At 45.8% G+C, this 24,705-nt stretch overlaps 1 pseudogene; it reads left to right on the top strand.

Annotated features, from left to right (window-relative positions):
• Positions 1 to 3,787: 3,787 nt before the first annotated feature.
• On the top strand, positions 3,788 to 6,527 carry LOC132220095 (tumor necrosis factor receptor superfamily member 19L-like; annotated as a pseudogene).
• The last annotated feature ends 18,178 nt before the right edge of the window (positions 6,528 to 24,705 follow it).

The following is a 24,705-nucleotide window of genomic DNA, read 5'->3' on the forward strand; positions in this document are numbered from 1 at the left end:
CAGAGGAGGAAATTATTTCAAAGTGCATGGTTGATGGAGGGAGGCCCATGCCCTGTGCCCTGTGCCCTGAGCCTAGGCCAGAGCCCTGCTCGCAGGAGTCTGACTGATAAGAAATGAATTGGGATCAAGAGTGGGTGCAATGTTGATGAAAATGAAACCTCAACTCCACACATTCTTCTGGATCAGAAGTATGACCGTTATTTTCCCTTGTGGGGTCTACATTGTAGAAAGCGTATTAAGAGAATCAAAGGAGAGGAGTTGTCACATTAAAAAGAAAAAACTGGAAGAATTTAGCCTGTGACTGACTTTAGCACTGCTCGTTAGAAGAGTCACACCAATGGGCCTGGTTTTACAGACTAGAGTTTTGAATGTCTTATAATGGGGGAGGGAGGGCCCACACATTGGTACCAGGGACACTATATTCACTAAAATTATCTCCTAGATGTACTGAAAACAGACCAGGCCCAGGGAAGTGCTTATGAACACTGTCAAATCACAGCTCTGCACTCCAGGCCAGCTTGTGCTGTGTCCCCTGCAGATGGGTTGACGATGTGCCCACTTCATAGCACATCACATGAGCTATCATATATAAGACATACACATACATACATATAATATACTCACATGCAATATACACACATACCCACATAAAATATACATACAGACACATAATATACACACACTCTACAATACACACACATAATATACATACACCATACATATATAATGTACATACAATGTATACATAATATATACATACACACATAATATGCACACTCTACACATACACATATACACACACACATAATATACACACACCATACACATATAATATGCAATAGCATACACATCTACACTAATAAAAGGGTAATATGCTAATTAGACTGGACGTCTTCTAGATGTCCTTCCAGACAAAGCTGCAGCAGCTGTGAGGGCCAAGGGCTGGTGGCGTGGGAGAGACGGGGTGGTGCCGGTGGGCCTGGGCGGTCCAACCCATGCCACGCAGCCTCTCCTTCTGCAGAGGCGGCACTAGGAGAGGTGGGGCGGCCTGCGGTCCCAGAGCCTCAACAGAGGCTGGACGGGGTGCGACCTCAGTCTCTCAACCTTTCACAGCCCCTCCCCCAGCCAGCCTGGCCTCAGATTTCCACCCCCACACAAGTGTGGGGGGTTGGGGTCAGTGCTAAGAAGTGAGGGCTGAGGGTCGGCAGCCCCAGTGACTGGCTTTGGCAACAGCAGCAGCGGGGTGATGGGGGCGGCACCTTCCCCTGATCCTCCCGGTCACCTCTTGCTTCATGGAGAACAGGCCTAAGCCATCAGTAGGACATCCCCTGAGGGCTCCCAGACTGTGAGAGCGGGCAGGCCAGGCTGAGGGAACCCCCCATCCCCAGTGCATGAATTTTCATGCACCAGGCCTCTAGTATAATATAGATGCATACATACAATATACACATTACACACATATATATGCACACATCCTATATAATGAAAGGCTAATATGCAGATCAACCGAGCAGCAGAACGAACGGTTGCTATGAAGCATACTGACCACCAGGGGGCAGATGCTTAACGCAGGAGCTGCCCCCTGGTGGTCAGTGTGCTTCCATAGGGGGAGTGACACTCAGCCAGAAGCCAGGCTCATGGCTGGCAAGTGCAGCCGCGGTGGCGGGAGCCTCTCTTTTCCCCGTGGCAGTGCTAAGGATGTCTGACATCCCCTAAGGGCTCCTGAACTGCTAGAAGGTGCAGGCTGGGCTGAGGGACCCCCCCCAAGTGCACAGATTTTGTGCACAGGGCCTCTAGTATAATATATATGCAGCATAAACATACACACATGTAATATACAGGCACATATACTATACATATACATATAATATGCATACACTACAAACATACACACATACATACATATACTTATACATACACTATATATACATGTACACATTTAATATACATACACATAATTATGCATACACTGTACACATGCACACACATACTGTGCACATGCCATACACACATAATGTACACACACATATAATTACACATACACTACATTGTATTTGTAAAGGATACAGTGTGTCCTAATTGTTTTTAGTATAGAAATCCCTGCTGGTCTTCTTACTTCCCTTTTACGTAGTGTTCTCTATAACAAGCATGTCGAACTCGTGGCCCACAGGCCGCATGTGGCCCACAACGAATGTTTTTGTGGCCCAGCCAATATAACGGTGTGTAAGAAACGTTTTAATAAAATTGTATAACTTATTTTTACAATATCCTGTTACACATAATTACTAATAACGAACTACAACGCTCGCTAATGACTGATTATTATAATCGTGTTGCATTCATTTCCCTTATGTGCCTTACAGGCAGGCGCACCATTTCTCTCCACTAATACCAGCAGCGAATATTTTAGCAGCTGATGGCCACGTCATTAGTCTTGGACTGACTTGTTTGGTGTGAGCAACAGGAAATATTTCGGTTTTGGAGAACAAGAAAAATAGTTTTATTGTGGTACACTTATTAATTTGTGCAGTTATTCAGTGTCTGGTAAGTTAATGTTCAAAAATATATATTAATTTTTATTACAATGTTTTATTATTTTATGTGAACGATGATTCATTTGTTTCAACCCTTTGTATTCAGCATGTCTCTATAGAAATAAACCTGTTTGTGGCCACTTACACTTACACCTTGATTATTTGGCCTGTGTTAGCCTTTGAGTCTGACATGCTAGCTGGAAGCAGCCTCTGAGCTAATGGAAGATTCCAACCACGTCTGAAAGGTGAGGTGAATTTAATGTCTCTTCCCTTAAAGAAAAGTAGCTGCTGAAGTATTCGAAAATCCCAGAAAATCAATGTCCCCAGATCGGATGATGAAACAGAAAGCTCGTGCTATAAACGGAGGAAAGAGGGTGCAGGGAAGCTGGGAGACGCTCCTCGCTGGGAGGCTCCTGTGGTGGTGGCGGGAGGAGGCGGTGGGTCGGACCTGCTCGCTCACTGAAAGGACCTGAGCGGCTGACTACAGGTAGCAGGCTTGCTCAGCAGCTGTGCGAGGGGCAAGGTCAGGGATGCCAAGTGGCCTCTCTCTTTGGAAAAGCATAATTCCAACAGCGAATGTTTATTTTAAACCACAGATCATTTTGTTTTCAAAGAAACTTAAAATATCAAATGCGTAAAACCTGTGTTATATAATCAAGACAACTGTGAGTGCAGCCGTCCTGTGGAACTCCCAGGGATCCCGGCGAGGAAAGCCTGTGCCGTGGAGGTTATCCGAGCCCGGGCAGAAAAGGTGGCACTCAGAACTGCTCAGGGACTGGAAGCGTCGGGACCCGCAGCTGTTCATTGGAGTGCAGGCAGGCAGGCTGCTCTCACCTGCGTCTGGCAATGGGATGGTGGCCCGCACTGCTCCCTGGGGACGCTCATGAGCCTGACAAGGTCTGGCACTCCCTCTTACACACTTGCCAATGGAAGAGGCCTGGACGCAGCAGTCAGTCATCAAGAGGCCGTTTGTAAAGGAACCGAAGTCTTGAAGGCCTCAGGGAGAAAGCTGCGTGCCTCCACTAGTCCCCGTCCTGGGGGAAGAACTCCCCTCCCGCAGGTTCTTCCATCCCGTCTGATCATTAAGTCACAGGAGACGGACGAACTAGATAGAATAGCCAATGTCAGTTACACATGCCTGCAGGGGAAGCCCTCCTACATGAGAGGCAGAGGCAGAAAGGGACGTCGAGGCCTAGAGGGCATTCTGAGCTGAGGATGAGTTAGGCCCCTGGGGTCTCAGAGGGAGGAAGGTCATGGAGGACGACAGCCGGGCAGATGCTCAGGAACTGGTGTTTGTCCTGCCCTGTGGGTGGGTCGTGACGAGTTACAGTAAGTGGTAACCCTTCCCGTGGCAACGCCCCAATTCAAATTCTTCCAGGAAGCTAAGGGGGCAGGCAGAAGTTCCAGTCCTCAGGGTCTCAGTTGTCTTTATCTCAGAACAATCCACCCACCACAGAGACACTGTGGGCACCTAATTTTGAACCCATACACCAAGCATCAAGAATAGGAGTTTTTAAAAGGAAATGTAAACAGTGGCACTTCTAGTTTGGGGGGTTTGCATCAAGTCTATGGGTGCAGTGAGGTGTGTGCCAACCCTGAGCACCGGCACGGAGCACTCACCAGAGGCTGTGCGGCTTGCACTGGCTGCTTTGTCAACAACAGGCCATTATTGCAGAGCAGTCCTGCCACCCACGAGATAAAAAGCAGTTCGTGGATTGGGGTTCCCAGTTCGAGGCTGTCATGGAAAGCCAGGTGGCTATTTGTGCACTTGCTGTTCTGTGCTGGTGTGCCACAGTGACCGGAGCCACTCTGTGACTTCAGATACTTCACACACGCACACACACAGCTGCATACACACACACGTGAGCACAAAGTGCACACACACACTTGTGCATGCACCCGTGCACATGCACACACTGGCACACAGAACAGCACACATGCATGTACACACATGCACGCACACACATGCACACAGCTGCACACACACATGCACCTTTATGAGTAGGGACCTATCACAGTATCAACATAGCATTTCACCTGGCTCTTCCTTGAGAGTCTTCGGTTAACACGGATGCCTTTCTCTCTAAAGGCCCACAATTTACTTACATTCTAAAAGGTCAAAGTTGCATTTTAATGTGAAGCCGCAAAAACAATGTTAGGTCTTTAAATATGTTATTGCCATCACACAGAATACGGTTTAAACCTATTTTGAACCAAATGTAGGGTTAGATTTAGACTTCTTTCCAACTAAGACCCAAGTTAATAGCTCTTCCATAGTAACTATAAATAAGGTAGGCTAGTTAAATTTGCGTCCTCATCTCTTATTGTTTTACTTTTAAATGTTGTTTACAGTATAACTGAACCTGGCTGGTATTGCTCAGTGGTTGAGCATCAACTTATGGACCACGAGGTCACAGTTCAATTCCCGGTCAGGGCACAGGCCTGGGTTGTGAGCTCAGTCCTCAGTGGGGGTGTGCAGGAGGCAGCCGCTCAGTGGTTCTCTCTCATCATTGATGTTTCTCTCTCTCTCTCTCCCTCTCTGAAATCCATAAAAATATATTTTAAAAAATGTAAAGGAATATAGTTTTAGGAAGTTGGAAGTACTCCAGCCTCTCCAGTCTCCCCAACCAAATCATTCTTTCTGGCTCCACTTTTCCAGAAACATGGAGATAATGGTCTGCATTCAGCTATTCTGCACATGGCGATTGTGTTTTATTTAGTCACTGTTCACAGTTGACAGCCTAATGCAGAGCAGTGAGGAGGAACTACATTTGCAGGAAGTTCATTCGAGGGAGGCTGGAGGCCCGGGGGGCACAGTGACTCAAGACACACAATGTGGAGACTGCCAGCCTGGGTGGTTTGCCCCTTCAGAGGTCCCCCGTGTTCCCTGTCAGCCGTGCTCCTGGACACCTCTGGGTCCTCGCGGTTGTTATGAGCAGAGAAGGCGGACCCGATGTGGTGTGGCAGTGGCAGCAGGGGCCAGAGGCACCGGGGAGACTCGGCCGCCTGGGAACAGCACGCGGGCAGGCGGCCCTGAGGAGACAGCGGCCCCGTACGCAGTTACCGCCATCGTGCCCATCTTCTGCCTCATGGGGCTGCTGGGCATCCGGTGTGTAACCTGCTCAAGCGGAAGGGCTACCACTGCACTGCCAACAAGGAAGTCGCGCCCGGCCCTGGAGGTGGAGGCAGCGGGAACAACCCGCCTATGGGGCTGAAGACGCCAAGGGGGACGCCATCGGGGTCCTGGTGCGCCTGATCACGGAGAAGAAAGAGAATGCAGCGGCCCTGGAGGAGCTGCTGAAGGAGTATCACAACAAACAGCTGGTACAAACCAGCCACCGGCCTGTGCCCAGGCTGCCGCCCGGACCCAGCATGCGGTACATCTGCCCGCACTACCACCACCTCCACACGGTACAGGGCCTGGCCTCGCTCTGGCGTCTGCTGCTCCCGTTGTAACCAGAAGCGGCCCGAGGTGCTGCTGTCCCCTGGAGCTGCGGCCGCTATCACTCCCACTCCCAGATTTCTGCCCAACCCAGCCAGGGCGCCCAAGACCTGGGCCAAGGCCGGACGCCAGGGCGAGATCACTATCTTGTCTGTGGGCAGGTTCCGGGTGGCCTGAATTCCTGAGCAGCGGACAAATTCATGGGCCTCTGAGGTGAGGACCATCACGGAGGTTGGGTGGGTTGCATCAAGTCTATGCAAACACAGGAGAGCTGCATTGTTTTCAAAGAGACTTAAACTATCAAATGCGTAAAACCTGTGTTACATAATCAAGACAACTGATTGCATGATCAAGACAACTGAGGTGGCCATTATATAATCACCTCAGTGGGTGATTTCACTGACTCCCCACAAGCTGGCCACCCCACTGAGCAGCGGGCACTACTGGGAAGTGGTGGAAGCCATTCTAAGTGGCCAAAGCCCCCAGCAGAGAAGAAGGCGGAGGAGAACCGCTATGTGGTCCGGCTAAGTGAGAGCAACCTGGTCATCTGAGGGCACTGCAGCCCTGTCCTGGGAGGGTCCGAAGGCTTCCTGGAGGAGGTCGAGCTGCAGCTGGGCCTGTGAGGATCCAGAAGCAATGGCCCAGCAGACAAAATGGCAAAGGCCGGAGGTGGCAGTGTCTGCCCCAGCGAGGAGGCCGCGGCGGGCGCCGTACCCAGGAGCACGTTGAAAGCCCACCCGTCCCTGCCACCCAGTTCCTTCCCTGCAGGATGCCCCTGATTCTGTGCCCTGGTCAGATCCTGGGACCCGTAAGATCCTCTGTGCCACCAGGAGGCCAGGCCGTGATGGTGGGAGAGGCCCTCTGCTTGGCACCCCTGGCCCCACCCTTGGTAATTAGCCACCTCCTGCCTCTGTCCAGGGCTCCAGAGCAGATGTGCCTCCCCTCCTCTCCCGGCAGGACCTGTGCAGGGGAGGGGCAACAAAATGCCACGGGCAGGGAGTCTGAATCCCTGGGTTCTAATCCCTGGCAAGTCCCTGGCCATCTCTGGGTCCCCCTTTTTCTGACGGTGAACTCTCAGCGCCCAGGGCCTCTCCAGCTCCCTGCGGGCTCTGGGCTGTGCCGTGGGTGCGAGCTTCCCTCCTTGCTGCCCCTCCGCTAGTCACTTTGTCTGGCCCCATTTTCGCTGCTCCCAGGGCCTCCGCCTTCAAGGCCCCATGGGCTGCCCATCCAGGGCTCTGCCCCCAGAAGGGGCTGAATGCATGTGCCTGCCTCCGACCTGCTGTTGTTATTTATCCAAATTGATAAAACAGACCTGACCTGGGTGGGGCCCAGCCACCCCCACGATATCAGAAGGTTTGGGGGGCGGGTATGTGACAGGCTGCAGAGGCACCTCTGATTTAGGTGGTCTGTGTCCCTGGGGTGTTGGTGTGTCTGTCCCTTAGTGTGGGCAATACAGGCGACTGCCCGCCCATCTCCACCTGGCTCAGCAACCTGGTTATTTATGTGGGCTGTGCAGGCACGGACCCCACTGTCGCCCCATTTCTTATTTATTGAAACTGTGCTGTTGTCCTGTCCTTGGCGTATTGGCCAGAATGACGTCTTTGGATGGTCGTGAACTAACACTTGGTCTGAAAACTGGTCAGTGGAGGGAAAGAATCATGCAGCTCTCCTGTGTTTCTATCTCATGTAAACTGTACTACTGAGCGAAAAGGGATGTTTTTCTTTGTAGCAGCAAACAGTGAATATGTGAAGAAGGGTGGATCCAATGCCATCGTTTTGTGAGTCAGCGAAATAATCAGGCAATTTGTTATTTATTGGTTCCAGTCAGCATCAAAAACAGATGCTAAGATTTTAAATATGACATTTTCTAATTGTTTATTGATAAATGCATCAGATATTGAAGCACCTACTATGTGCTAGGAATTGTGCTTGATGCTGAATTGATGACAAATGAAGTTGCTCTGTTGCTTGCATTCGTGGGAGCTGTGGTCAGAGGGTAGATCTGGGTAACCTGTTGCAAAAGAAGAGGAATCACAGACATTTTCATAGCTGTTCTGAACTCCAGGCTGTGATTTACATGTTCTGAGAAAAAGATAATCATTTTTAGTATGTTTCTAAGTAGAGCTTGGACAACTGCCACAAGTCACTCCACTAGCAGATGTTTTATATCATAGACCCGCCCAAATGCCTTATGAAAACACCCCACAAGGTAGTGACACGGTGTTTGTGACCAGGGTGCCGGGCCCCAGTGGCCCACCGGGGGCCATCTGTGGACTGCTGAGCACTTGTCCAGGGGCCACTACTAGTCAGGACATACTAGTCAGCGGGAAACATTGGGAAGTTAGTTCATTACCTCCGGAAGAACTGGGGATCAGGAAGGAAGAATGGTATGATCTACAAGCCTAATAAACACTTCTGGTCCCCCACATGCTCATCATTTTTGTCTGGTAGTGACTTAATATAAAGGAAATAAGAGATTAGACCAGCCGTGGGCAAACTACGGCCCGCGGGCCGGATCCGGCCTGTTTGAAATGAATAAAACTAAAAAAAAAAAAAAGACCGTACCCTTTTATGTAATGATGTTTACTTTGAATTTATATTAGTTCACACAAACACTCCATCCATGCTTTTGTTCCGGCCTCCGGTCCAGTTTAAGAACACATTGTGGCCCTCGAGTCAAAAAGTTTGCGCACCCCTGGATTAGACTCTGAACGGATTTGGAACTATTATGATTTACCTATTTATTTTCTCTGGGTGATGAGGATTGAGCCTTGATCAGTTACTCTGAAGCAATTTGTTCGCCGTGGCCTATGAACCTCTGAAGAACACGGGTTCACATGCTCAGGCCAGGAATTCAACCCTCACCTGCCAGCTGCTTGCAAGCTCCACCAGCTGCACATGCAAAGAGTTTCAGCATTGCCTCTGGGCGGCCTCCACCTGTTTTAGCTCCTGATCGCTGAGCCTCTCTAACTCTTCACTTTGGAGACCATTTGATTATTAAAAATTAGCTTTCATTCTTACTTTCCATTGCTCTCCTAGGTCTACATCTTCAGTAGTTTATAATTTAATTGACTTACCAGATTTAGTATTATTCTTTAGAATTAATATTTTATAATTCTACTTGTTTAAAGAATTATACTGGCTTTTGCTTATATTTCTTTATGGTGTTAGAATAGTATAAATCATTATCACCTAGACTTCTCAGTTTTTTATCTCATTTCTAGCTTTTGTATTTGGTATCTTTAATATTCTAATTATTTTTAATGCTTATTATTTCTTAATTTGTTATAACGTTTTTGTTCTAAATTTTTTCTATATTAAAAAAACAACCTCTACTGTTAAATAAGAATAAAGCAATAAGCAAAAGACCAGGAAAAAAAAATCAAAGAAGGCAACTGGTGAAACAAAACATTTTCTTTTTTTTTTAAATATATTTTATTGATTTTTTACAGAGAGGAAGGGAGAGAGATAGAGAGTTAGAAACATCGATGAGAGAGAAACATCAATCAGCTGCCTCCAGCACATCTCCTACTGGGGATGTGCCCGCAACCCAGGTACATGCCCTTGACCGGAATCGAACCTGGGACCTTTCAGTCCGCAGGCCGACGCTCTATCCACTGAGCCAAACCGGTTTTGGCAACATTTTCATAAGCAATTTAAAATTCCCATAATCTTTGGATTTTTAATTCTCTCTGAAAAAAAGGAAACTCTCTCTCTCTCTCTCTCTCTCTCTCTCTCTCTCTCTCTCTCACACACACACACACACACACACACACACACACACACACACACCTGCCTACAGACAATCGGGATTGTCAAGGTAAGAAATTAAGCAATTCCCAGCCACTTCCTGTTTCCACAGATGCATCACTGGATAAGGCTGGTGTAGCCTACACTCTTGCTGAAATCTTGAATTGCCTTCAGTCTTCCCGACTCTAGTCGCTTACTGTTGGAATCCATTTTATATATCACAGCCAAATACATATTTGCCAATGATATTTCATTACATGGCTTTTAAAAAGTAAAAGCAAGAAGAAGGGGAAGAAAACCAAAGCTAGGAAAAGAAAAATTCTTGAGTTTCTTTCACAATATAGTGGCTATTCCTGTCCAGAGAAAATTTGAACTCTGCTTAATTAGAGCCTAAATTTTTACTGATATTATAACACCTACTAGGGGCCCGGTGCACGAAATTCGTGCACTGGGTGTGTGTGTGTGGGGGGGGGAGTGTCCCTCAGCCCAGCCTGCCCCCTCTCACATACTGGGAGCCCTCAGGCCTTGACCCTCCTCACCCTCCAATCGCAGGATCAGCCCCTTGCCCAGGCCTGACGCCTCTGGCCTAGGCGTCCGGCCCGGGCAGCGGGGACCCACAGCTGCAGCGGCCCCACGATTGTGGGCTTCGCTTTAGGCCCAGGCAAGGGACCCCTAGTTCCTGGGACTGCCAGCTTCGACCATGCCCAGCTCCCATCGCTGGCTCCACCCCTACTTCCTGCTATCACTGGCCAGGGCGGAAAAGGTGCCTGATTCTCCAATCATGGCTGGGGGGCAGGGCAAAGGCGGCCCCAGGGCCGCCTTTGCCCTGCCCCCCAGCTCTTAGCTCCCCCCTGGGTTTCCGATCACTGTCAGTGGCAGGGGGCTTCTTCCTGCTTTCCCTTTCGCCTCCCTGCATTGTGCCTACATATGCAAATTAACCGCCATCTTGTTGGCAGTTAACTGCCAATCTTAGTTGGCAGTTAATTTGCATATACCCCTGATTAGCCAATGAAAAGGGTATCGTCGTACGCCAATTACCATTTTTCTCTTTTATTAGTGTAGATTCTTTTCCCTTTATTGTTTTTTCTTCTGGCTGCTCGCTATTTTTCTCTCCACTTCTCTCCTCCTCCTTCTCCTTCTCTTTCTCCTCTTCCTTTGCTATTGAATTTGCTATAATTTTAAGTCCAACTTTTAAACTCATTTTGTTTTAGATTTATCTATTGTGTATAGCAAAAAGTTTCTTTGTGTGTTTTTTTTGTTTTGTGATCCAGTCAAAAACTCTTTATTTGAATTTAAACCATTTACAATTATTGGTATCACCGTTATTTTTTTCTTATTTCCTTCATATTATTTATTTATTTTTCTAATTGGAAGCCTCTACTATGTGATGTGTTTTCTGTATTTCTCGCTTCTGATATTTTGAATGGTTTGTCTTTTCATTTTAGGGTTGCCTTGGTAATGAAAACGTTGCCCTTTATACACTTCTCTAAATCCTTTATCTTTATAGGCCATGCTATTATTTCCCCCACTAAGAGCAATATTCAAGGTAACCTGTCTCCTCTTCCTCCCCATCTTTTTACTTTTCTCTACACAGGATTTTAGACAATAATATTTTCTGTTGTCTTTATCTTTGTTTCCCCAAAAGTTTTATTAGAAATATGAGGGCAACCTGACATTTTTCACTATTATATGAGTTGGTATTTTTGCCTAGATGCCTAAAGTGTATTATTTTTATACGAGGGGCCCAGTGCACAAATTTGTGCATCTTGAAAGGAACTGTGGGCTGCGAGGCTGCGTTGGGCAAAGTGGCAGGTCTCGGCCCATCCTCCATGCCCCTGCCCACCCCTCCCACCATGGCCCCTGGTCCCTTGTCTGCTGGCAGCCCTGCTCCCACAGCTCACTGCTCACATGCGCTGCTCACACATGCTGACAGCACTGGCCCTGCTCGCACCTGCTGATGGCATGGAGCTATTGGGGCTGGTGCCAGCAGCGGGTGTAAGCAGTGGCTGCTGCCCCAATCTCCCCTCAGGAGCAGGGGGATGTGGAGAAGCCCTGAGGGGTGATTGGGGCTGGCAGCCACCACTTGCACCTGCTGACAGCCCTGACCAATCAGTGCCGGCGCCAGGTGCCAGTAGCAGGTGCAAACACCAAATGGGACTGTGGTGCACGGGAGCAAAAAGTTTTCAGTAACCACCAGAGGCTCATACCGATGACAACGACCAGTGCCCTACTTTGGCCCGGTGCCACTGCTCACCTGCTCCACCATCCTGCCGTGGCCAATGCCCGCCATGTCCTGCGCTCTGCTGCCTGCTGCTGACACCCATGTTCTGTGTGCACCCCCTGGTGGTCAGCGCATGTCATAGCGACTGGTTGTTCAGTTGTTCCACCGTTCAGTCTATTTGCATATTAGGGTTTTATATATATAGATACTTGAAGACTTGTAATGTTACTAGAAGATGTTTGTGCCAATCATTTTAAGTCCCCTTTGGTGTTTAGTGTGCCATTTAAATATATACTTAAAAGGCATGAATTATTTCCAGATTTTCACAAAAGTATATTGAATATGCTGGTCTGTACATTTACATCCTTTTTGGGGATTACAATTATGCATCTAGTAAAGCTACTTTATTCTCCATATTGTTAATATATCCCATTGTTCATTTTATTTTTTCAATTGTCTTATTCTCTCCTCTGCATTCCTTACTGGGGTTTCTGCATGTCTGTTCTCCTAAATGCTGCTTCTACTTTCTTCATTTCTTTGACTTACTTTTATTTTTTTTTGAAGTTTTGCCAGTTCACATGCCATTTCCTGGGATGCTAGCGCCTCTTTTCTGAGTTTGCATTTCTTTCTCATGGAGTTCTTTCAAGGGGGGCTGTGTGGTGACGGCTTTCCACATCCTCATCACGGCAGCATCCCTGCTCTTCGTTTCCTTTGCCGGGGGCAGCATTTTGTTGCTGTTTCTCATGTGCTGCTTATAACCCTCTTTTTGGTTTTGTGTCTATATCGTTCTAGATCATTTTATTTCCTTAGTTGTGAGTAATTAAGGTTTTCTGGAACCACCTCTTAGCAAGAGATTTGGAGGAAGGGCCAAGGGGGAATTTCAGACCAACTGGTTTCTTAACACAAAGGTCTTCTTTTTCTCTTTCTTCTGAGAGACGGGCATTACCTTGCGCACACCCACACAGTTTGTCAGGGAGATTTTATTCTAGTCTCACACCCTCATCATCTCAAAATCATATTGTGTTCTGGGGAGGATCATGTGCCAGCTCAGTTCACCCCAGCTTTCACCCTGACATTAGGGAACACAAGCACAGCTGCTGTGCCTGGTGGTGAGAACTTCACCCGCATCGTGCTTTTCTGTGCCAGGATGTTCTGAGATGCCTGCTCCGGGCGCCTCCCAGCCTGTGATCGCTCCCCGTGGCTTCGCTGCTCTATTTCCTCCGGCACAGTGTCGGCCTGATTCCAGCTCTGTGGGCAGCTCTTCCTCTCACACAAAGCCTGGGGGTCGTATCCTCTCCTCGTGATGCTGAAAACGGAGTTGTGACCATTTTTGTTTTCAAATACCTTCCCAGCAGAGGGGAGAGAAATGTGGACTTTACCTCAGAGCATTCCTGCTAGCACTCTATCCCCATATTTTACAGCAACTCATTCCATCACGATTTACTGGCTTTTCATTGTACAAATCATTTTTAATTTCTTACAATGGAAGAAAGGTTCAAACATTTTTCATAATTCAGCCCAAACAAAGGCAAGCAATTGTTAGGTCATAATGAGTATTCTTTCCACCATAAAGTCTTTTACTTAATGTAACATAGAAAATAAATTCTCAAATTTTTAACAGAAATATTTTACCTAAAATATAGTCAAAGAAGATGCATTTCAACCAAAATAATTTCAAGTACTATTGACACTACTCTCTTGGGAAATTTAAATTTAATTTAATTCATGAATTGTCCTGGAAAAATAATGACTTATATCAATATTAACATGAAATCTTAAGTTAGAATAAACCACTTTCTGTGATTTTGCTTTTCCTTACAGTAAAGAGGTATGCAATTCTTTTTGTATTATAAGTCTTGGTATTCAGAGAGAACTAGTGTTTAAAATGTGAACGTTTCACTGATAAACAAATGTCCCTTTTTGGACACATATAAGACTGGAATTCTACCTTTTCTCATGCACTTTTATTAAAAACTGAAAGCTGTGTGTGTCTGCTTCTTGGCAATGTGCTGAGCCAGGCATGTTTGCGTTATCTGTGTTTGGGAAAGATGTTTTAAGCAAGGTTCCCCAGCATGCAAACAATGTCACTTTGATATGGGATCCCTGTGTGATATGAACTATAAATACTAGTTTAAAGATAAAAAATTCCATCACTGAATTCTACATAGAGGCTTTTATATTGCAAAGCTGCATTTAATCCTGTGAGAATAATTTTTACACATGTAAAAAAAGATCTATATATACATGACATTATGCTCTACCCCGTTACAGAGCCATGAAATATATTAATCCTTTGAGATACTTTTATTATCAGCTAGGGGCCCAGTGTACGAATTCATGCATCTTGAAAGGAACTGTGGGCCACGAGGTTGCAGTGGGCACAGGGGCGGGTCTAGGTCCATCCTCAAAATTGATCATATGGGTCAAATCATTTTGAAAACCATGTGTGAGGTTAAAAAGTACTTTTAATATCTATTTAATTACTTTCTGATCATTAAGAAAAATGATCTTTTAGAATGAAATAGACCTGAAAAAATGAAAACCTATTAAAAAATAACGATCATATGCTATGAAAAGAATGGGTGGCGTTTCAAGAATGAAGAGAGTCCAAAGGACTGTCAGAGAGAAGAGAATTATTAGAGGCTTCAAGCACTATTTTCTTCTATTTTATGTCTATTAAACACTGTTTTATTTAACACTGGAGGCCCGATGCACAAAATTCATGCATGGGTCGGGGGGCATCCTGTCAGCCCAGCCTGCACCCTCTCCAATCTGGGACCCCTTGGGGAATGTCCAACTGCCGGTTTAGGGCTGATCCCGGGTATCAGGCCTAAACCGGCAGTCAGACATCTCTCTCACAATCCTGGACTGTGGGCTCATAATCACTCACCTGCCTGCCTGCCTGGTCGCCCCTAACTGCCCCCCCTGACAGCCTGATTGCCCCTCACTGCCTCTAAGTGCCATCCTGATTGCCCCTAGCTGACCCCCTCTACTGGCCAGGTCACCCCCAACTGCCCCCTGCCAGCCTGGTCACCCCACGTAGCCTGCTTGTTCAGTCATTTGGTCGTCCCTCATTAACCCCCCTGCTGGCCTGGTTGTAGGCAGCCATCTTGTGAGGGTGTGAGGGTTAATTTGCATATTACTCTTTATTATATAGGATACTATGTAAACAAATACTTTAACACCATCAAAGATGCGGGGAACATACACAGAGGGGTCGTGGTCGGACAGGCCGGGAGGGGGTTTTGAGGATGGACCTAGACCCACCCCTGTGCCCACTGCAACCTCATGGCCCACAGTTCCTTTTAAGATGCACGAATTCATACACTGGGCCCCTAGTTGATAATAAAAGTATCTCAAAGGATTAATATATTTCATGGCTCTGTAACGGGGTAGAGCATAATGTCATGTAGGACATTATTTTACACACATTATTAAAATTGGGAAACTGACAGGAATCTTTGAAAAATAATGGTGGAAATGATGGTCAGAAGGATGAATTTTGAGAACTTCAAAGGCAGCCTGATGAACATGGGTTTTGCTATTCTCTTCTCTCTCTCTCTCTCTCTCTCTCTCTCTCTCTCTCTCTCTCTCTCTCTCTCTCTCTCTCTCTCTCTCTCTCTCTCTCTCTCTATATATATATATATATATATATATATATATATCCTATTTAATAAAGAGGGAATATGCTAATTTACTGCCACACCCTCAAAGATGGCGGCGCCCACAGCCACAACTCAGGGTCACCCCAAATCTTCTTCACACCTAATGTCTAGACACCAGGGTTTTATTATTTTATTATTTAAATATTTTTAGAAGTGTGCTCAGAGATCTTTCCTGAAACAGCCACTCCCACCATTCCATCCAGTAACACCTCATCTCTATCTACTCTATTCTTGTTCCTATTGGTTTGGAAGTTATTATATTGATGTACTTGTGTATCTATGATCAGTCGCCACCCCTCCACTGGAGTATAGACTCCAACCAGGTGAAGCTAGCTCGTGACTGCACTCAGGGGCCTACAGTAGCATCTGGGACATGATATCTCATTCAATTGGTTGCTTACTAGGCTAATGAATGCATTTTCTGTATCCACATAGGAACTGTCATTAGTTTCACACATACATTTAGAATATTCTTTCTCTGATTATTCAGAGAAGCATTGTCTTACGAAACTGAAATACTTAAATTACTTTAGCATTCTTTTGCATGATTTTCTTGGCTTTAGTACTGATTAATAATTCATCACACAGGCAAAGTTAGGGTGAGGGAAAGTGCTTGAAGCCTCTAATAATTCTCTTCTCTCTGACAGTCCTTTGGACTCTCTTCATTCTTGAAACACCACCCATTCTTTTCATAGCATATGATCGTTATTTTTTAATAGGTTTTCATTTTTTCAGGTCTATTTCATTCTAAAAGATCATTTTTCTTAATGATCAGAAAGTAATTAAACAATTATTAAAAGTACTTTTTAACCTCACACATGGTTTTCAAAATGATTTGACCCATATGATCAAAGTGTATTTTTTTTCCATTGTGTCTCTTCAAGCCGGTATTTCTTGACATTGTTAAAATAAACTTATTAGGTCAAAGGAAGTATAAGTTACTCATATAAACTCAACCTGAGAAATGATATGTTGATTAATGGGTGTGATTGTGTACACATGTGTTAAAAGTGCTTCTCCAAGTAGAGTCTCTGTCACTAGGAAGTGTTCTTCACATCTCCAGGAATTCCACACATCTTCTCATTTTTCTCTTCCCCATTGGAAGAATAGAGGCGTTTTTCTCAGTTCCTTGCTTTGGCTGTATTATTTTAGTCTACAGAACAGATGGCTTTCAAATCACTGAGCTGGCTCTTGAGAAATGTCTTTGGAAAGGCAAGCTTAGTCAAGAAAACTTTTAAGCAATGTTTCATATGATCTTCATAGAATGAGTCCATGGGACCTAATTTTGAAAATGGAAGGCAGGATTCATAATTAAGATAATATACTAGTAAATTCAACCTCATCTATATTTTCCTTGATGAGAAGAATTCTTTAAAAGCAGGTAAAAAGATTGAATTCTACTAATGGTAGGTCAGTGAATGTCAGCAAAACTTTAAAATGAGTTTAGCTCTAGCCAGTTTGGCTCAGTGGATAAAGTGTTGGCCTGCAGACTGAAGGCTCCCAGGTTTGAGGCTGGTCAAGGGCACGTACCTCAGTGGCAGGCTGGGGCGTGTTCAGGAGGCAACCAATCAATGTGTCTCTCTAACATCGATGTTTCTCTCTCTGTCTGTCTCACCACTCTGTCTAAAAATCAATGGAAAAAAAATATCCTCTGGTGAGGATTAACAAAAAATAAAAAATAAAATTAGTTTAAATTAATTCTGAGATGCAAAGAAAATAAACTGATTTCAATTCTCACCCACAAGCCTATTATTTTCTCCTGGCTTCATTACAAATTGCTTTGTGTTATTGGAAATGAGTTAGCCACACCCATACGTGAACACTGAGTAGTGTGACTGGGCCATTTTTCCTATACCTACAATTTTTAAATAGTAAAATAATAGCTCCAACGTAAGTCCAAACTTCTGTTCTTATCCCCCCAAAATCATCTAGTAAACATGTCTTCGTATTGATCATCAAAACCAATGTTTTAATCACATCATAATAATTTATAGTGAACTAATATAATTATCTGAGCTATGTTGTTGCTTGGCATGTCACTACTTTAGTTATGTCAATGTGCTGGCCTGGGAGGGAAGGAGCAGTGATGAGCGTATTTGTGAAGTCAGGGTACTGATTTCAAAAATCAGGAGCTCCAGCCCAGGTGGCATGGCTCAGTGGTTGAGTGTTGACCTATGAACCAGAAGGTCAAGGTTCGATTCCTGGTCAGGGCACATGCCTGGGTTGTGGGCTCAATCCCTAGTGTGGGACGTGCAGGAGGTAGCCAATCAATGATTCTCTCTCATCATTGATGTTTCTATCTTTCTCTCCTATTCCCTTCCTCTCTAAAATCAATAAAAATTTTTTTAAAAAACAAATCAAGAACTCCATACATTGTCGCGTAATATGATTGGAGAAAATGAAACTGTGAGGTCATCGCTACGTATTATGTCAGATGTGGGCCATTGTCCTCCATGCTTTGGACCCATGGGTCTGTGTCTGGTATGTTTTCTCTCTTTGGAGATGAAAATTCAGTCTTAACCTTTGCTCCTCTGTCAGGATGTACCTGGTTGTGTTGAGAAAGCCCCTGAGAACTGCATCAAACATTACAGAATTGACTACCCACCCCTTTTCTTGTTCATCCTTATCCCCCAATGCTGGCTTCCCACATAAATACTCAGTGATGGCTCAAGTATTAACACAAATAAACAATTATTTTGTCAGCAAAAGTCCTCTTTAAAAGTTTCCTTTGAGGCCCTGGCAAGTAGCAGTATGCCAAGATTGTGGGTTCGATCTCTGGTCAGGGCAAGCAATGAATGCATGAATAAGTGGAACAACAATCTCTCTCTCTCTAGGAAACCAACAGAAATGGCTTCAAAGCCGGTAAAGGTACAATGATGCAGCATTTATTTTTAACAAACTCGCAGTGAGCATTTTTGCAGTTACCAACACCCTTTGGAGAACTTTCCTTCAGAAATAATAAACTAATCATCTTGATTGGCACTTTTCTTCTGTCTAGAAAATGTAAATTGTAAAGCTTAGCCCAGGGGTGAGCAACCCCTGGCACGCATGCCAAACATGGCACACCAGTAACTTTTGCTGGCACGCGAAACCCTCTCTTATAATCTTCCATTTACAATTTTTTTCTTAATATCGACTTTTTTATTTTTCAGATAAATTCAGTGTAGGTGCATCTTAGATAAATAAATAATTTTACATAACAAGTTATCTTAAAGACCATAGACATGGATTGACGACAGAGGGGAAGAGCAATTTCTATGCCTCTGCCTTAACTCTCCCTGACTTCCTAGATCCGACCAGTGTTTTGGTTCCACCACATACACTTGTGAATCTTTGTTCTCAGTGAAGAATTTTGTTAAGTCTTATAATAGCGGTAGCCTGATGGATGAAAGTAGTAGCTCGTGCATATCTCTGAAGGTCACGAAATATAAACCTGATGTAAAGTCTCTGTCATCAGTGATGCAGCAGCAAAAGTCCCACTGATAATATCAAACGGAATCATAAAGTTTTCTTTTGGACTATCAGTGTACATGTATACATTAAAAAATGAATGTATTTTTCATAATCATATACTATGTTTTTGTCGCTTGAATGAACTTTATTATTTCTTCAAGGTTCTTCACAGACGTACACCTTAAGAGATACCAAGTAGGCGTAACATGTTCTCAAAAAATTAGGGTTGGCACGCAGAAGGATTTTGAGTCAGAGATTTTGCTGGTTTTGGGACGCACTCACAAAAAGGTTGCCCACCCCTGGCTTAGCCTAAAGCAACCAAATACAGACATTGGGTGCCTGCCATTATAACTTCCTAAGCAGAATCAAAATGTCACCATTTTTCTTATAAGTGCTGGAAGAGAAAAAGAACAACCCCTCAAAGAGAAACAATAAAGAAAAAACAAAGGACTTAGTGTTCACTCCACTGGTTGTGGAGAAAGAAATTTTAGCATCAAGGGCCTGAAACAAATGCTACGAAGACCATTGAGGAGGCAAAGAGAGGCACGGGGGGCCCTGAGAGGGCCAGTTTTGAGCGAGAGCTGCCCGAAGCCGAAGCCAGGAGAGTTACATTTGGAAGAGTATCACTGGGAGCGCTTGCCAGCTGATCTGGTTACTAGTCATACCTCCCCTCCTGCCCATGCAGAGACGGACTCCCCCTAAATCTGCCATATCCGATGTTAGCCGTCGACGCTGAGAACAAAACAGTTCTGAGATATAGATGCAGACTTCATGTCCTGCCCTTCCATGTGCTCATTATGTGCAACCTCAATGTAGAACATTCTTTCTCTGTGTGAATCAGAGCAGAGAGCAAAGGGCCCTGGGGCAGTGAAGCAACACAGCGTCACTGGAGCCTCCCATGGACAGGCCCTGCCTGAGACGGGACATGGCAGACCCTGGGGGAGACAGCTGACACGGAAAGCTCCCAAAAGTCGCTTAGCCTGGGATCTCCTACCGCCCATTCATCCATTTATTAAAACCTGCTGAACTCAGGGCATTACTATCTCTTCTTTCACCAGTTTTTTAAATCTTTTTAATTCATCACTAGCTCAGAATTTCCTTGCAAATCTCTCACACCTGGGTTTTGTCATTGGGCTGTCATGGTGAATACAGTTTGACTCTAGTCCAATCTGGCTCCAATCAAAGCTATACAGTCATTTTTTATTTGCCTCTCAAATTTACCCCCACAAGCTTTCATTGGTGAGTTTCTCTTTCTCCGAATGGGCAGATCACAGAGGAACTGGGTAACACAGTTCTAGGTGGACGTCGGTGGCCAAGAGCGAGCAAAATGGGGCTTACCAGGTGGCGCTGTCTCCTGGCCTTGGGTTCCGGGTGGTGCCAATGCTGAAACAAGGTACATACAGAAGGAAGAACCTTGATGAAAAGCCAGACACTTGGAGACATGGGAGGAAGGGTGGGGTTTCGGGTAGTTTTGAACCAAGGAAGACAGCGAGCCCTAGAGAATCTTACAGCTTTTCATGGTCTCTCTAGACATCTGAGGTCAAGGCCATCGTGCAGAAAGTAAGCAAACATGGAATATTCCATTTATAAAATGTTTTCCCAACAATCTGAGATGTGGCCAAAATGAATTATTTATTGTTCCTTATACAGCCCTTGAAATTTTCTCCTTGTGAGTTAGCTCTCCTTATACCAGTACACTCTAATTCCTCAATGCCAAAACCATATGCCGGATGAGCGCAGGAAGAATCTGGAGGCTGTGCTAGAAATAAATAATGGAGATTTATTTGAGGGTCTTGCAACCTGGAAACACAGCGAGGCAAAAACCCAGAAGTGTTCCAAAGATGAAAAAGTAGTGCAAGTTCTTACAGCAAAAAGCACTTTGTTGAGAACTGTCAGTCCTGCGTGCATAGCCCTAGGGTTGGTCCAGGATGGTGATCAGTCAGACGGCAGGAGGCAGGGTGATGGGTGCCAGGAGCTCTGGTCAGTCCCCATGGTCTGAATAATGGATGTGGGGTGGATGTGAATGTGAGTCTTTCAGGGGATCAGGTGGTCTGGAAAGGTGAGCCCTTCAGGGGGTAGTTAGTGGGCTACCTGGAGGTCCAGGTATGTCCAGGCATTGATATAGGACTGGAAAGTTCAAAAAAGTTTGTTTCCAGGTCAGTTAGAACAAGAATGGTCTCTCCTCATGCCTCCACCTTCCTCCTGTTAATTTTAGCAGCTTGGTTAAAGTGACTCTATTTGTATATACTCCCTGTCTTCACTCTTTCCTTACAAACATACCTAAGAAAAAAGCCTCAAATTAAATTCTACTTTTCCATGAAGATAATCCCAATCATCTTATTTTGTCTTCGTTCACCCATAAACATTCCCCACTCCTGTCAGCCTTGGGAGTAACTCTGCTACTTGTAGCGAAGCATGTATGTGAACCTGGATGAGGCTGTAGCACACGCTGTGTGTTTCCACAGCAGCTCACCTCCTGCCTGGCTAAGGACTTCTGAGGCTCTCCTATCGGTAAGCTCTCATTGTTTGTCACTGCTACACCTGGCTGTGCAGCAGGAATTTGTTGGATAAATGAGGGAATGAAGGAAGAGAAATGGCCAGGTCTTGGAGAACTGCTAACCCACTCTACCTTGGAAATTTCCTTTATGTTCTCTCTCCTCCCCCTTCTTAAGACTTTTCCCAGTAAATATCACATTGAAAATATACGGTAACCTGATGACAGAAGTAAAAAAGATTTTTCCTGTGGTTTCATTTTAGTAAAACCAGTTAAAGTTTTTAGAAGTGTTTCCAGCATAAGAATACAATGAAGAGGCTGTGAAGTTCAAAGTCATTGAGAAAAAACAAGCAATTAAAAAACACCCTTAAAGGCTAAACCAAACATGGTTGCCACCCCCACAAATTGGAGCCTAGAATGTCCACCGAGAAACAGAGGTGCTGGAGTTCGGGTCCTCTTTCTGCCGTCTGGCCTGGGCACTTCACCACCAAGCACAGGGAGGGCCCCAAGGGAAATGGCTTCAGTTGTTCGAGCGGCAGCTTGCTGAGGCCATTTCAGGAGGCTGCAGGCCTAAGGGGCGGGGAGCATCTGTCCCGCAGCCCCTCTAGGCCTGGACGCCTCTCGGAGAGTGTGAGGCCTCTGCCCTCGCGTGGGTGGAAGGTAGCAGTCAGCTCAATTACAACGTATAGGTGCTATCCAGTTTGCAAAATCTATATTTGTAAAGCCAAAACATCTATTTAAGTAAAGCTGATAATGTTTGCTAGAAACTTCAAGTTGGCTTCTTATAGCCAAATTTCTAGACAGTAGATGACATGCAATGTTGTTAAAGAGAAATTTAAAAGCAATATACTTTAAAAGTTAAGTAAAAATAACTTAATGGAATGTATGGATATATGTTAGTTTTATATGAACAGCTATATATGTATCAACAGACTGATGGTTAAAATTTCAAACATTAGTGAATATAATGGATTCTGTCATCTGTCAACACCTAAGTGATTTCTCATGGTTAATATCTATGGCATGGTCACATAACTCAAGATGGTTACAAATAAAGAAACTGTGTCCACATTGGTAAACTGCAGGCATATAAAATGTTCCAGTCCTAAATTTTTCCAAAATATCACAGCTCACCATTGAAATATCTGCTGTTGTCCCCGCGCTGGCCTGCCCCGAGCTCCACAGCCGTGAAACTGGAGAGGCTGTCGATGACCGCCCTGGAGGACAAGCATGGCCGGCAGTTCAGGCATCGCCTCAGTGCTCTTTGTCTGGAGGCCACATCCTATATAATAAAAGGCAAATATGTAAATTGTCCCCTCGACTGGGAATTGGACCAGGGGGTGGGGCCTCCCCCGGCTGACCCCACCCCCGATCTGTCCCCTCCACCATTACCGGGAGCAGGGCCGGCCTGCCAACTGCCCACAGTCCCTCCCCTGGCCGGCCTCTCCCCCAGTCGCCCCCCTTCTCAATCGGGGGAGGGACCCGCCTGCCAACCTCCCATGTCCCCTCCTGACAGCCAGCCAGGACAAATTGGCCCTGATCAGGGTGAGCCAGCTGGACCCCACAGGTGCACAATTTCGTGCACTGGGCCTCTAGTAGATAATAATTTTGAAAAATCAGTGAATCCATTCTTAGGAAAATTTTCTTAGTCTTTACAAGGACTTACACAAAAGGTAATTATTTTAGAGTGGTAGAGTGATTTCTCACAAAAATACTGCAATAACCAACTTGTAGCTTTCCAGTGTTTCCCATTATTGGGTATTGTGTCTGTCTTGGTTGACCCTGTGGTCTTGCCAAGTTAATGGCCCTCCCTCCCTCTATCTTTTGAAGGGAAACCAGAAAGGAGCTGGTTGGGGGCTTTGTAACTCCGCTCATTCACCCCAGGTCAGGAATCAGTTTGGGGCCTAACTGCCTGAGATATTCCACTAGATACAGACGTATTCTTCTGGAGTGAGAATGTGGAGTTCCAAGGCGGCCGCCTACCTTACTGTCTCTCCACTTTTGCTAATATTTTAAACGGAATTAGTGGTGGGTTTTCTGCCACCAGCTCAGAGCTGCCCAGACCGCAGGAGGCAGGTCTGCGCATCTGAGCTCCCACGTTGCTGTGTTCATGGCCACTGCTAACCCAGCGCGCCGCCATGCCCTGTGACAGTCACAGGCTGCACGGATAACATGTCAGCGCTGTATTGTCTAAGCACTGAAGTTCCTAGCTCCCCGTGAGCAAGCTGGAGCAGTGAACCATCTATAATAATAAAAGTGTAATATGCAAATCGACGAATGACCGACCAGCAGAAGGACTTTCCGGACGACCTTTTAGATGACCTTCTGGACTGCCATGTTATGACACACACTGGCGCCAGGCCAGCCAAGGCGGGTGCTATGCGATTGGTCCGGGGGCCTGCCATCACCCCATGATCGCCCCAAAGAGGGAGGCCCAGGCCACCCTCTGTGCAGCAATGGATCACGGAACCCCGGCTGGGTGAGCGGGGCCTCCCTCTGCTGGGTGATCTATCAGGGAACCCCCGTGATGATCACCTCAAAGAGGGAGGCCCAGGCCGCCTGCCCTAGCCTGAGAGAGGGAGGCTCAGTGGCCACGATGGCTTCCGGCCCCGTGGCAGCGGCGCTGAGTGGGCACAGCGCCTGCAGCTGGCCCCGGCCCCTAGTGTTGGGGGCCAGATGTAAGCTGGCAAGGTCCTTGCACCTGAAGGGGCTAGCAAGGCTGGGACCCTTACCCAGTTTTCCCAGACTTGTTTGGATGGCAATTATTAGTAGAATGAGATCAACCTTTGTAGAATGAGAACAGCCTTTCATAACTTACCAAGAAGTCTGTAACTATTTACTGAGATATGCTGTACTGAGAACTTGTCCTTCTGCTGTGTCTCTCCCTTAGAGATTAAGGGGAACAAAGAATACATTCCTCTTGACAGACCTCCTATTCAGTGGGTTGTGTATAAATGAGATTGTGTGACTAATAAACTCGATTCAGTTCCTCGAGAGCTGTAGTCCTCCCGATCCCGCTTTCCTGTCTTTCTTTCTTTTCTCAATTCCCACCTCCCTGCCTCAGCCCGGCTCAACCTTGTCAGGCTGGCCCTGACACCCTAGGATGCCACCTCCCCCTGCGGCTTCCGCCCTCCTGGACTGCCACT

Source organism: Myotis daubentonii, chromosome 17 (genome assembly GCF_963259705.1).
Source record: "Myotis daubentonii chromosome 17, mMyoDau2.1, whole genome shotgun sequence".
Classification (NCBI taxonomy): domain Eukaryota; kingdom Metazoa; phylum Chordata; class Mammalia; order Chiroptera; family Vespertilionidae; genus Myotis; species Myotis daubentonii.